General features: G+C 42.9%; 1 protein-coding gene across 5 annotated transcripts in view; it reads left to right on the top strand.

Annotated features, from left to right (window-relative positions):
- Window positions 1-14,642, top strand: part of Rbm47 (RNA binding motif protein 47) — a 162,125-nt gene that overhangs the window by 1,959 nt on the left and 145,524 nt on the right. The gene's annotated exons all lie outside the window — the stretch shown is intronic.

The raw sequence follows: 14,642 nt of genomic DNA, 5'->3' as shown, positions 1-14,642 counted from the left end.
CGGAAGGGGGTCTTCCTGGATTCCTTCGCCTCTGCTGGGAACCCACAGGGGAGGCTGGGTTGTTTTTTCAAAGTTAAAAATTCAATCTGTAGAAACGGGTAGGGCCTGCGGATGGTGACAGCTAACAGTCACCGGATAATTAAGAAATCAGTTAAAATAAGTGGAAGTGGAATTTTCCAAATAAATGACTCATTTTAAAATTAGATAAAAGTTTAGTGACTCTGGAGGTACTGTCCCAAGGCCTTTAGGGACGTGGCTTCTATTTTGAGGCTTATCAAAGTCATAGAAAAATAACCATCCTCTCAAGGTACCCAGTCAGGCCATTCCTGATTTGCACTAAAAGTAATTTTTCCCTCCCTCGTGTCTTCCATTTTCTTCAGCAGGAATACAGTTGAAGATTTTATTTAAGCTTTAAGGTGAAGTCACACAGATTTTTAAGGGGAGGGAAAGCAGAGCGTTGGCAATACAACAGAAGGGGTTGTCGCAGGTTTGAGCACAAAAGGTTGGCGATTAGAACAAGAACTGCAGGTGCTGATTCTAAAAGGTGAAAGGTTGTCAGTGGTGTGGTGAACAATCACTAGACAAACCAAAGTACCCAACCAAGGGACTGAGCACTTTGTGGAAGTTTGTGCTGCTCTCAATTTAAAGAATAATGTTAAGTTGATAATCAGAGGGAAGAAAACCAACTCAATGGGAAAAGAAAGTGGGAGGAGGAAGGGAAAGGAGAAGGTAATTTGAGTTTTTGTGTATTTTTGTGTCCATCTAACCCTTCACCTTGTTCTGATTATATACAAGCCGTAGGCCTCTTTGACTTCATTTGAGGCCATACCTGGGGAGAACAGGGAATCGGAAACTTCACAAGTTTCTAGCTGCATGACTGACAGTCAGTATTTATGGAATGAAGAAGTTAAGTGACAGTAACAAAGTCTCTAGCTTAACTCTGCAGTCCTTCACTTTTCTTACAAAATAGTTGTTTTTGTTTTCCAAATTCTACCTCCCAGGCCCATCCCAGGTGGTGCTGGAGGGTTGCTGGGGAATGGAACCCAAGGTCTTATGGGTGCCTGGCACTTGCTGGGTCACTGAGCCACACCCCTCCCCCCACTTAAATGAATCAGATCAAGAGTATTTTTGAACATATTTTGAATATGAATCAAAATCTGATGTTTTATTATCTTCTTGATTGTTGCCTTTTCGGAAGTTTATAGGATTGAGAATTCAATATCAACATTTTAAGCAGTGTCTGTAGTTTCAGTAGTTAAAATATTTGCTTCTTAATATTGCATTATTCACTTATCTATCTATTTACTGATTTTTGAGTGGTGAGTCTCACTATGTTGCCCAGGCTGGCCTCAAATTGATGATGGCTTATTAATTCTCTTGCCTTCTGAATATATTTATTTTTGATTCCTCACTGAAATGCTCTAGATTAAATTTTGAAGGGATTACACCTAAAACAGTTAGTGATCCTGAAGATGAAATAAGGTGGAAAACAAGGAAGCTGCATGTTTCTGGACACATGTTCTGAGCACCTAGTGTTTAAGACATTCAGTGTTTTCCCTCACATGATAAGAACATTCATATTAAACTATAATCTTTGGGTTACTAGTAATCAATGATTAAAGAATGGGGTTTTGGCTCAGTGGTAGAGTGCTTGCCTAGCACCTGTGAGGCACTGGGTTCGATTCTCAGCATCACATAAAAATAAATAAAATAAAGGTATTGTGTCCATCTACAATTAAAAAATAATTTAAAATATTAAAAAAAGATTAATGTAGATGAAATAGTTTTCTTACAAGACGATTGAATATGCTTTATAAATTCTACTTTTTGTTTTTTCTTTTTTATAGTGCTGGGGGGGAACTTATGCATGTTAGATAAGGGTTCTATCCTTGAGCCACACCCTCAGTTCTCAAATTCTATTCCTGAGCCCCAAACTAAAATAAGTCCTATCCCATTTTGCAGTTATGGAACCTGTATGCATGGGACTTCACACCTCTGTAAAGGGTCTGTTTTGTTATGCAACACACAGAATGCTGTTTTCAGCCTTGATTTTCCAGAATGGTGTTTTTTCCAGTCATTTCTTCAAGGAAAGCTAAAAGGATTTAGTTGGAGGGGAAAAAATAAGTAAATCATATCCCAAATAATTGAGCCCCCTCTGTCCTTCTGAAGATTGAACCTAGGGCCTGCACATGCTAGGCAAGCACATTACCACTGAGCTATACCCCCAGCTTTTTATAAAATTTCTTACTTTGAGACAGGGTCTTTGACCAGATTGGCCTTGAATTTGACATCGGCCTGCTACAACCTCTTGTGTAGCTGGGATTACAGGTGTGCCCACCCTAGGCCCAAATGTTTGAGCTTTGACTGCTATGGAAATACTTTTGTGTGTTTCCACTTGCACATCTCAAGTCCTCTCCCTGTTTTTTTTTAGGAAAGGCTAAGGAAGTGAGTACAGGGTGCTGGTGTGGGAGAGAGATTTCCTTAAAACTGGATCTGGATCCAGGCTCAGGGATTTTGGTATCCCAAAGAATACATAATCTTGGAAAAAACAAAAAGCAAACCAAAACAAAAAAATTTCCTACTGTGAAGAGGGCTTAAATTTGGGAATCGTAAGATTTAGGAAAAGGAGATGTTTTGCTAGAACGCAGAATTTGCATAACCAATTTACATAAAGTTACAATGAAGACATTTAATGCACCTTAAAGTGCTTGTCAGAATGAGTCCAAGTTAAAAGTTATGTTGGAACCTTCCAACTCCTGGCCTGATGAAGAGATATATTTTTCCTCTTGGGAGCACTCTCTGTCTTAGGATGACGTTGATTTTCTGGTTTAATACCATCAGAGTTGCATGTTAGTCAGAACAGCCACCTGCTCAGTCATTGCTTCAGAGAACCACCTGGTGAAGATTTTCCATAAATGGCAATGCAGGGATGACTTGGGGTACAAGAGAGGTGCGGCCTCAGGACCCTCCAGGTAACTGGTGTAAAAATGATAATAAGTAATCATCTTGTTGCCACCTCTAGTTGTTGGAAACATCTCATGCTGGAGACGTGGGGGTGGTGGTGGCATTCGGCCACTTTGTATGTGCCATCCAGAATCACCTGGTAAAGCACTCCTGAGATGGTCTCAGTTGGTCACAGCTTGATTCTGATTTGATATTTCTCACAGTTGCTTTTCTTTCTGTTTGGTCAGCATCTATATGGGGAGAGGAGGTTAGGTGGGGGTAGGAGATATCTTCCCCCTGGAGTCATTTAACACCCCCTCACACCCTGCTTTTAAGAATCTCTTTTTGCTCTGAAAATAGTTTAGGGGAGAAATTTTCCAGTTAAAGTAGAAAGGAAGAGAAGTCTAGAGGAACAGGTGGCCAAGAAACCGGTGCGTTCAGCATGTGCTACTAGTGAGGAATTCAATAGAAAGTTCACAGGGAAATTATCCACGTCCTTAAACTCTTGCAGGTGAACTGGCGACTGTGGGAATTTGAGGCTTCTTCCCACCTCTGTAACTGGAAGGTTTCTAGTGGGCCACAGGAGATGCTGATTTGATTGAATTCAAGATACCATCTCTTGGTACAGCCAAAACTAAGCTGATTGCAAAAGGCACAAGCCCTTCGTCTTACTCCCACCGCCTGCCTTCCTTCCATTTTCCACTGGTTTCAGGACAGCACCCCAAATTACACTTATGTTTATACAAATTTTATATAGAATATGAATTTTTATTGTTGGTGTGACTCTTCAGTGTTTGTTTATCATAGGAACTCAGTTTATGTAAAAATGATTTGTTGGTGTGTTCAGAGGTATATAAGTTTATGTTTATAAAATACCAAAAACCCCAAAGTAACCTGATGGTATAGTAGAAGCACTGGACTCCAGAAGGTCTTTTTTTGGGGGGGAGTACCCAGGACTGAACTCAGGGGCTCTCGACAACTGAGCCATATCCCAGCCCTATTTTATTTAGAGACAGGGTCTCACTGAATTGCTTAGCCCCGCACCATTGCTGAAGCTGGCTTTGAACCGTGATCCTCCTATCTCAGCCTCCTGAACCACTGGGATTGTAGGCCACCGTGCCCAGCTCTAGCAGGTCTTTTAGTACCCCACTGGAGGTTTTAGGGTCATTTTAGAAACCAAAAGTACAATCTCTACCTTTCTGAAGCCCACCTGGGAGAGATGGCATCAGAAGACAAAGTGGTAGCCTACTCCTGAAAACCTGTTGTGTTTTGGCAAAATATTAACCCTCTTGTTTCCGTGGATTTTTGGTTCTGAAAACGTGTATTTTACTTAGAAATTATAGTCAGTCACATTAATGAAGAAAACAATATCCAGTTTCCCCCAATCAAGACATTTTTCTTTGGAGATACTGAATGTTTGTGGTTCTTATGAATGTGATACCCCCATAGGTGTGTCTTGAATGAAAGGGGGGTCTCTGAAAACTGTAGCTTCCTAACTGTGCTTTACCAGGGCTCTTGGTCAATTTTTTTTTTTGGGGGGGGAGTACTGGGGGTTGAACTCAGGGGCACTTGACCACTGAGCTACATCCCCAGCCCTATTTTGTATTTTATTCAGAGACAAGGTCTCACTGAGTTGCTTAGCCATTGCTGAGGCTGGCTTTGAATCACGATCCTCCTGTCTCAGCCTCCCAAGCTGGTGGGATTACAGGCATGTATCACTGAGCTTGGCTTCTTGGTCTTTTTTTTTTTTTTAATATATATATTTTTTTTAGTTGTAGATGAACACAATATCTTTATTTTATTTATTTTTATGTGGTGCTGAGGATCGAACCCAGTGCCTCACACATGCTAGGTAAGCACTTTACCACTGAGCCAGAAGTCCAGCCCTCTTGGTCAAGTTTTTAAAAAAATATAAATTTTTTTTTTTTTTAGTTGTAGGTGGACACAATAATTTTATTTTTTTGTGGTGCTGTAGACCAAACCCAGTGCCTCACATATGCTAGGTGAGAGCTCCACCACTGAGCCACAACCCTAGTCCTCTTGGTCAATTTTGCTCATGTTCCTTGAGGCTGGGTGGAAGGAACCTGTTTCTAGGAGGGATGGATAACCCTCACATGGGTGAGCAAGAGTCAGCTATATATCCCAATGGGCAGTGCATGGTGTACAGCCAATGCTGGACATTGTGCAGCTGACAGGGACAGGATGCTGGTACCTGACCCAGGAAATGTCCACCTTAAAAATTATAATGAAAAAGTTTCTACCTTAGGGCTGGGGATGAGTAGTTCAGAGTTCAGTTTAGCATGTATGATGCCCTGGGTTCCACTCACACAGAAGTCAAAAAGATATCAGGGCACTATGATCTGGCGCTCTCTCTCTCTCTCTCTCTCTCTCTCTCTTTTTTAAATTAATCCCCACTCCCACCCCTGAAGGGCCAGGTACTGAACCCAGAAGTGCTCTACCACGAAGCTACCTCAGCCCTTTCCATATTCTGTTTCCTGGCTGGGTCTTCCTATATTGCTGAGGCTGGCCTGAAACTTGTGACTCAGTCATTTTTACAAAGCATTTTATGTGCCAAAAGAAAAATAACATAGTACTAAAGTATTTAATGAAATGGAGAAGTTCTTTTTTTCAGGTGATCCCTATTCTGAGAAACGTCTATTTGGACTTTTCAAGCTCAGGTAAAACATTCATTTTTCTAAAAGTGGGGATCTGATGTCTGTGATAATAGCGCTGTGATTTTTTTTGAGAAGATAGCTTAAATAATATTTCTTTTTGTTGGTTGTCATTTATTTTAAAAAATAATGACACGGTTCCTGGTATACCAAGCCCTTGCCAAGATTAGGCCCATCCTCAGTCGCCTTCTCAAGACAAAGTTGCCTTTGTGTAACTACAATGGAGAGGGTTCAGTGACACAGAAAATTCAACGGGGTGCTGCAGGTTATTATTAACAGAAGATTCAATACCTGATGTTTTTGTTTTTGTTTTATATTCTATCAGCTAATATCCATGATATATTAATATCCATGATATATTTTTTCATGCAGAGGATCTTTCTATTGGGGAGAATGTGCTGGTTGTGGATTTACCTTGGAGTTTAGTCAGATTATAAAAGCCCAAAGCTGCAGGGTGCTAATGCAGAGAGCTCAGCCCTGTGGGCTGGTTTGTTCTCAGGGTAATCAGTAGAGTTTGGTCACATGTGGAGAGAAAGAAAAGGATTTAGCCAGAATAAAAATGACAATTTGGGGGACAGGATGACTATTCACACAGAATTCAAACTCCATAGCCAAGTAGTAAAGGGCATAAACCACCTTGATTTTGATCTTGGCTCTATCCCTTGTTTCATGTGACTTTAAGTAGGTAACCTAAAAAAAAAAAAATCACCCAGTGACTCAGTTTCCCCAGTTGTAAAATGCCTACCTCACAGGGTTGTTATGAGGATTAACCTCTTGTATGTAAAGAGTTTTGAATGGAGAGCTGGGCAGGGTGGCACATGCCTGTAATCCCAGCCTCTTGGGAGCCTGAGGTAGGAGGATTGCAAGTTTGAGGGCCAGCATGGGCAATTTAGCAAGACCCTGTCTCAAAATAAAAAAGTAAATAAAAAGGGCTGGGGATGTAGCTCAGTGGTAAAGCATCCCTGGGTTCAATTCCCAGTACTGAAAAAGAAAAATTTAGAACAGAGCTGGGGATGTAGCTCTGTGGTAGAGGGCATGCTTAGTATGGATTAGGCCCTGGGGTCCATTCTTAGCACTGCCAAAAAAAAAAAAAAAAAGAAAAAAGAAAAAAATAAGTTTAAACAGACAGTGGCTGATGTATAATCTGAATGATATGGTAAGTAATTAATATGATATGCATCACGTTTGAAAGCATTTTGGTGTTTGAATCTTATCTCACTCCCCTGCTCCATGAAATGATTTTCTTTTTCTTTTTTTTTAATATTTATTTTTTAGTTGTACATAATACCTTTATTTTGTTTATTTTTATGTGGTGCTGAGGATCGAACCCAGGGCCTCACACATGCTAGTCAAGTGCTGTACCACTGAGCCCCAGCCCCAGCCTGAAATAATTTCCTTGTGTGGCCTTTTCTGCTGGTTGGAATCCAGGATTCTCTTCCTAATATCATTCCTTGGCTTTGACCAAATGGCCATTGCCACTGTTGGCAGACCCTATTTTGCAGTTGTTTTGGTTCTTATAGCATACTAAGTTATTTAGAATCACCAAGGTGGAGACTGTCAGTGTCCTGCTGAAAATGGAGTGTGGATTCTGGGATGGCTAATGGAAAGGTGAAATTTTCAGTGAATAAAAATAAAAATGGAATACATCAGTCAGGCGCCGTGGCGCATGCCTATAATCCCAGCGGCTCTGGAGGCTGAGGCGGAGGATCGCTAGTTCAAAGCCAGCCTCAGCAAAGCGAGGTGCTAAGCAACTCAGTGAGACCCCGTGTCTCTAAATAAAATACAAAATAGGGCTGGGATGTGGCTCAAGTGCCCCTGAGTTCAATCCCTGGTACCCCTCACCCCCCAAAAAGTAATACATCAAACTTAAGTAGTTCCTATGGACTTTCATTGATTGGTATTTCCTAGTCATAATCATTACATACAGTAATATACAGTATGGAGCTTTGTCAGAACTGCCATATGCCTAATGTGTCTGTTCCCCATGGCATTTTATGTCACCACTTACTTTTATACATATACTGTTTTTCCTAGACAACAGATATGAAGTGCCTTGGAGGTGGGATTTGTGCCTGAATAATATTTGCATCCTTTAATGCGGTTGGTCTATCATGAGTGTTCAATAACTAAAAATAAGATGTTCTTCATCCAAATATATTAACATTTAAAATAATGCTCTTTTTTTTTTTGCATTCTGTGGATATGTATTATACATCATATTTATTTAGATGGTGTCCTATTTCTTCCACAAGGGTTTTACCAAAACTTGTTGGATGGAAGAAGTACTATAGTGCTGCAGTAAACTGGCAGGAATGAGTCAGAGCAGAAGCCCTGTTCTCAGCCAAGCCTCTGGAAACATGGATTGGCAGGGTGGGGTGGGGACAGAGCGGGATGGGTGGCAGGAGGAACTGCCAAGTACTCAGGTGCCTATCACCTGTTGTTAAAAGTTTATATCTCTGTTGGCGCAGTGACCCACAGCCGGCCTGTAATCCCAATGGTTTGGGAGCCTGAGGCAGGAGGATCAAAAGTTCAAAACCAGCCTCAGCAACTTAGTGAGGTCTTAGTGAGACCCTGTCAAAAAAAAAAAAGGCTGGGCCTGTAGCTAGGTAGTAGAGCGCTTGCCTGGCACTGGGTTTGATCCTCAGCACCACATAAAATAATAAATAAAATAAAGGTATTATGTCCATTTACAGTTAAAAGAAAGAAAAGAAAAAAAAGGGAGGGGGTCTGGCAAAGTGGTTCAGTGGTTAAGCACCCTGGGGTTCAATCCCTGACACCAAAAAACAAGTTTATACCTCTTTTCTGCCCTTTCGTATATCGTTTGAAAAGGTCGTGCTGCTTGCTGAGTGTTTTTTTTTTTCCTTTTCTCCCTTTTTGGCGGTGCTGGGGATCAAACCAAGGGCCTCATGGATGCTAGGCAGGCCCCCTACCACTGAGCCACATTCCCAGCTCCAAAAGGGTCCCCCTTGCCAATGGATAATGAAGGAAAGGAGAAAACAGTGCGTGTTCTCATGATTAGAAGGCACTTACTAGACAATTCTTAGAAGAAAGAAGCATCTTTCCTCAAAATTAAGCAGAGTGACCAAGAAATCCCTAGAGGAAGGACTCTCTCCGCCGGGTATCCAGGCGGGGAGCCCCGGCAGTGTGGTTTTTTCTGGTAGACTGTGGTGTAGCTCTTCCTTGGGGAAAAGAGGTGAGAAGGAGGACAGGTGAGTGGAGAAGTAGAGAATCGCCTCCAGTGAAATCCTGTTGCAGAGCAAAGGGAATCCAGTCACCAGTCAGCTCCTCCCACTCGGTACACCCGAGGGTTTGGCCCAGGGACCTGTCTTGCTTTTTGCCCCACACTGTGGGTTTCAGGATCCACCTCAAGGCATGTGGAGATTTGCCAGTGAATAAACAGAAATCGCCAGCTCCAGTGGTACTCGTGAGCCCAGAATGGAAGCCGGGAGTCACTTCCTCAGTGGGAGCTGTCACAGGATACAGATCCTGAAACTAAATGGTGACAACTGTGTTCCCCACATCCTGGTAATGGTGAAGGGTCTTTCTCTTTGCCCATTGGCTAAAGAGAGTCCGTGGGACTGCAGAGTCTGCTTCTCTGTCCATGCTTTGGCCTCACCCATCACCCTGTTCTTGGCCTAGTATTTAGAGTGACTCTCAGAACAGAGGTCAGATCCAGTCAGCCTGCTGCTGAAAGGCATCCAGTGCCTCCCAATCTCATCCAGGGGCCAGAGGCACTATATTTCTAGTCCTGTTTCGTGTGTGTGTGTGTGTGTGTGTGTGTGTGTGTGAGAGAGAGAGAGAGAGAGAGAGAGAGAGAGAGAGAGATAGGGACTGAATCCAGGACCTTGCTCATGACAGGAGAACACTCATACTACTCAACTATATCCCCAGCCCCTGCCCTGTTTTCTGATCATCTCCTACCACACCACTCACCCTGCTTTTTTTTTTTTTGTAGATTTTTTTTTTTTTACTGGTTCGAAACATTACAAAGCTCTTGACATATCATATTTCATACATTAGATTCAAGTGGGTTATGAACTCCCATTTTTACCCCAAATACAGATTGTAGAATCACATCGGTTACACATCCACATTTTTACATATTGCTATACTAGTGTCTGTTGTATTCTGCTGCCTTTCCTGTCCTCTACTATCCCCCCTCCCCTCCCCTCCCCTCCCCTCTTCTCTCTCTACCCCATCTACTGTAATTCATTTCTCTCCTTGTTTTTTTTTCCCATTCCCCTCACAACCTCTTATATGTAATTTTGTATAACAATGAGGGTCTCCTTCCATTTCCATGCAATTTCCCTTCTCTCTCCCTTTCCCTCCCACCTCATGTCTCTGTTTAATGTTAATCTTTTCCTCCTGCTCTTCCTCCTTGCTCTGTTCTTAGTTGCTCTCATTATATCAAAGAAGACATTTGGCATTTGTTTTTTAGGGACTGGCTAGCTTCACTTAGCATAATCTGCTCTAGTGCCATCCATTTCCCTGCAAATTCTATGATTTTGTCATTTTTTAGTGCTGAGTAATACTCCATTGTGTATAAATGCCACATTTTTTAATCCATTCATCTATTGAAGGGCATCTGGGTTGGTTCCACAGTCTAGCTATTGTGAATTGTGCTGCTATGAACATCGATGTGGCAGTATCCCTGTAGTACGCTCTTTTAAGGTCCTCAGGGAATAGCCCGAGAAGGGCAATAGCTGGGTCAAATGGTGGTTCCATTCCCAGCTTTCCCAGGAATGTCCATACTGCTTTCCAAATTGGCCGCACCAATTTGCAGTCCCACCAGCAGTGTACAAGTGTACCCTTTTCCCCACATCCTCGCCAGCACTTGTTGTTGTTTGACTTCATAATGGCTGCCAATCTTACTAGAGTGAGATGGTATCTTAGGGTGGTTTTGGTTTGCATTTCTCTGACTGCTAGAGATGGACTCACCCTGCTTTCATCACACTTGCTTTCTCTGTGTGAGGTGCATGACACATTCATGCCACAGGGCCTTTGCACTCGCTGTTCCTTGTCCCTGAACCACTGTCCCCAAATATCCCCACGATAGACTAATTCACCTCCTTTAAGTCTTTGCTCTCCTTCCCCCTGTCTATTTACATATTTACTTTTGAGATGGGATCTCACTACAGCTGCCAGGCTGGCCTTGAATTTCTAGGTTCAAGTAATTTTTCCCCCCTTGACTTCCTGAATGGCTGGAACCACAAAGAGGCTCCACCATAATTGGCTTCCTCCCCCCATTAAAAACGGCAATTCCTCCATCCTCTTGGCGTGCTGACTCCCTCTGGTATTTGTCACTTTTTAACATGCTCCATACCTTTATGACTTATGATCTGTCTCACTCCCACTAGAATGCTTGCTTCATGTATTGATGTCACCCAAGCACCTTAGAGGTAGCATCCACCACAGAGTCGGCACCCCATAAATATTTGTTGAATGAATAAGACACCCGGGCTTTCACCTAGCACACGGAGGACTGAAACTCTATTCCTATAACTTGTGTTTTACTCAAAGCACAACCGTGCAGACATCCTTCTGAGTGGGCGTGGGTTTCCTCCCAGGCCTCTTCTCCTAAGCTGCCATGTCTCCTGCGGTTTCATTATTTTCTGTGCCACCACAAGCCCTTGATGGAGGCGATGACTAAGGAGTGAGTGGGGCAGGGCCAAGTGTGGGGTGTCGCAATCTCTCAGCACTTCCCCATTTCCAAATCAAAGCCCGGCTTTGGCAACCTTCGCGTGATTTCCATCGAAATCTCCCAGCCCTGCTTGGAACCAGTCTTGTGAATCGCGCTGGATGATCACGCTGGACTAACGCATGGTACCTCATTGTTTATCGCTTTTTCTCTTGTCATCTAACGATAATGAGTGATGCTTCTGAAAATAACTGTTGTCACGTTTCTTCCACTGTCTCTCTTGACCTCCGAGGTTTTTTTGCCAGGTGCCAACTGCTGCTACGGGAGTCCATCTAGATTTTTCTTGGTGGTAAAGCTCAGTTAGGTATTTTGCCTTGACCTGGCATGAAACAGAATTTCTAGTGTCAATGTCTGAGTCTTTAGTATTTCCCTACAGCGTTTGTACAAGACTTTGGCCTTGCCTTTTACTGATTAGCAAACCGACTTTCTAATCTATCATGCTTGCTTGCTAGCTTGGCCTGTTTCCTTGGACAGTTACCTGGGTTCAGTAAAATCACTTCTGGCCTTTGGAGGTACAGCACCCTCTGTGCTTTCCTCCGCCTTATAACCTAACGCACTGCAGAAGGCCTCCCTGGGGCTGGTAGGATCCTGAGGCTCTTAGGCTTGGGGCTCCTAGGCCCATCTTTGGAAGGTGAGTGTAGACTCCAGGATGGTTCTTTGCAATTGGAAAAAAAAAAAAGAGGCAATAGTATGTGGGTTCTTCTGAGAGTAGGTGAAAACCCTGGCATTGGTTTTTCTGATTGTTGTTATTTTTCTGCTCTCTGCAGGGCTGAGGATTGAACCCAGAACCTACATACTAGGCAAGCACTCTACCACGGAGTTACTTCCTTGGCCCTGTTTCTGATTATTGTTATCATGGGTATGGCTGATTTAGAATTATTTGGATTTTTAAAAGTTGATTTGGGGGTGTATGTAGCTCGATGTTAGATTGCTTGCCTCGTGTGTAAGGCCTTAGGGTCAATCCCCAGCATGCATACAAACAAACTAACTCAGTAAAAGTTGATTTGAAGCCATCCTCATGATCAACAGTAATAGGACAATTTGTGGAGGAGTTAAAAAACAAACACTAGGCTATTGTGGCTCAGTGGTGTCATTTGCACACTTAGCAGGTGTGAAGCCCTGAGTTCAGTCCCCAGCACGAAAACAAAACTCACAAACTATCTTAATAAATACAGTTAATATCCGTTGTTCTTTCTGCCAGTAATTTTGTTATTTGCCATATATACTGAATGGGACATCAGAAATGAATAGTATATAAATGTTAAATTAGACCTGTCTTTAATAATATACTATGTAAGCTGGGTTCCTGTAATTCCACCCACTTGGGAGGCTGAGACAGAAGGACTGCAAGTTCAAGGCCAGCCTGGGCACCTTAGCGAGACTGTCATAAAATCAAATAATAAAATAATAAGGTTAGGGACAAACTGTGTGGTGGCACATGCCTGCAATCCCAGTGACTTGGGAGGCTGAGGCAGGAGGTTCACAAGTTTGACGCCAGTCTTAGAAACTTAGTGAGACCCACTAGAATCAAAGTGTGGAATATGATATGTCAAGAAATTTGTAATGTTTTGAACAACCCACAATAAAAAATTAAAAAAAAAAAAAAAAAAAAAAAAAGATATAAACCCATGAAAAAAAAAAAAAAAAAAAAAGAAACTTAGTGAGGCCCTAGGCAACTTAGTGAGATCCTTTCTCAAAGCTAATAATAATAATAATAATAATAATAAAGGTTGGGGATATAGCTCAGTGGTATAGTACTTGCCTAGCATTTGTGAGGCCCTGAGTTCAACCTCCCTCAAACTATATGCACATATATACATATATATGTATATACACATGTATCTAAGTATATATACACACATAAACACACGTTATGTAGAGGGCGCTGGTGGTAATTATTTATCCAACAGAATCAGTAAATGCGTCTTAATCGAGTTTAAACTAGATACATTGAAAAGACTTGTTGTTCTTGTGTAGACACAACCTTGATTTACTTTTTGAGCTTCGTGCCGGACACTGGCTACCAGGTAAGCTGTGGTAAAGAAAAGTCCTCTGCTCTCAAGGGGCTGTCTTTGGGTGTTTGGGGGTGGAGACAGGGAGTTCCTGGAAGAGCCCACAGGGCTAGACAGTAGGCCAGGTAGCGGGATTCAGGAGGCCCCTCCAGGGACGTGATGCAGAGGAGTGTGATGGACAGGGAGATGGGATGGTCCTGGGAACGCCTGGTGTGGTGAGTCACTTAAGAAGGCCCACGCAGCTGCGTGCAGGGAGGGGAGTGGGGAGGAGGTAGGGTATGGGGGTTACCGAGGCCCAAAGCTTGCATTTTCTTCCTCCAAGCCTAGGAAGGGGCCACGAGAGAGGGTTTCCTTGTTGGCAGAGAGCTCTGATTCTGAGCGAAGGCTGGAGGGGAGGGAGGGAGTCCCATAACAGAACAAGACCGTGGAGCCCTCTGAAGGTGGTGGTGCAGACGGAGAGAATCCCACCCTGGGATGGGGTTTTCTGTGCCTGCCTCTTCTATAGCCTGAGTGCAGGCCTGGCAGGGCCTCGCCAATGGTTGGCAGAAACCACAAGCTTTGAAGGCCTGGCTCTATGGGTGAGAGAGAGGATGGGGCTTCTTGCTTGGTTACTGGGTGCACTGCCAGAGATGGGGGAGAACAAATTTGAGCTGGATTTTGGAGGTCCAGAGTTTGTTCTGGGGCATGTTTTTTGAGATGTCTGTTAACCCCCCAGGAAATGTTGTACATTACCTTTTTGTATGCTGTGACTTCTGCAAGAGCAAGAGACACTCTAGTGTCTAGTGTCCTTCTTGGCAACTATCTTCTATTTCATTGTTTCTCTTTTTATTACTGTGTCCAGATATGCAATTATAGAGTGTATGATTTTTATTTATGTATCACAAGTGAGAGGATAATACTAATTGACACCTCCTAGTATCTTAGTCTGTTTTCTGTTTCTACCACAAAATACCCAAGTTCAGATATTTATAAAGAATAGAAGAGTATTTGGCTCACAGTTCTGGAGGCTGGGAAGTCCAAGTCTGGTGCGGGTATCTGCTTGGTGCCTGGTGAGGGCCTTCTTGACAGAGACAGTGCAACTGTGCCAGCTCAGGTCTCTCTTTCGTCTTCTTATAAAGCCACTAATGCCATCATGGGGTTTCCTTCCTCATGACCGCATCTGATTCTAAATTACTTTCCAAAGGCGCCACCTCCAAATAACATTCACTGTAAACTTTTGGGGGACACATTAAAACAGACATAGTGTATAGGAAACTCATGGGAACTGGGTTAGAGGAGCAAATGTTAAACACAGGTAAACCCCAAACCCAAACCCAA

Source organism: Marmota monax, unplaced genomic scaffold (genome assembly GCF_021218885.2).
Source record: "Marmota monax isolate L192 unplaced genomic scaffold, Marmota_monax_Labrador192_F-V1.1 WCK01_AAM20220418_F8-fsc00025, whole genome shotgun sequence".
Classification (NCBI taxonomy): domain Eukaryota; kingdom Metazoa; phylum Chordata; class Mammalia; order Rodentia; family Sciuridae; genus Marmota; species Marmota monax.
Note: the sequence above shows the minus strand (reverse complement) of the source record. Positions and strands in the feature narration are given on the sequence as shown.